The sequence below is a fragment of the Eimeria mitis genome, genomic scaffold (genome assembly GCF_000499745.2).
Source record: "Eimeria mitis Houghton genomic scaffold, Emh_scaff2832, whole genome shotgun sequence".
Classification (NCBI taxonomy): domain Eukaryota; phylum Apicomplexa; class Conoidasida; order Eucoccidiorida; family Eimeriidae; genus Eimeria; species Eimeria mitis.
Window position 1 is genome coordinate 4,142 of NW_013571171.1, and position 270 is coordinate 4,411.

General features: G+C 3.7%; 1 protein-coding gene across 1 annotated transcript in view; it reads left to right on the plus strand.

Annotated features, from left to right (window-relative positions):
- The window catches only part of EMH_0059260 (uncharacterized protein), a gene marked incomplete at both ends in the record, with an annotated part of 3,004 nt that overhangs the window by 1,498 nt on the left and 1,236 nt on the right, over positions 1-270 (plus strand). The window lies entirely within an intron of this gene.

The following is a 270-nucleotide window of genomic DNA, read 5'->3' on the forward strand; positions in this document are numbered from 1 at the left end:
TATGTAAATATTTTATATATTAAATATTTTTGTATTTTTATTAAGAAAAAGAAAAAAAAATAAAAATTTTTTTGTTTTTTTTTTATATATTTTTTTTGTTTCTATTGTCTATATAAAAAAATAAAATAATATAAAAAGAAAAAAAAAAAAATAATTTAATATATTATATTTTTATTATATTATAATAATTATTTTATTATTATAATAAAAAAAAAAAAAAAAAAAAAAAAAAAAAAAAAAAAAAAAAAAAAAAAAAAAAAAAAAAAAAAA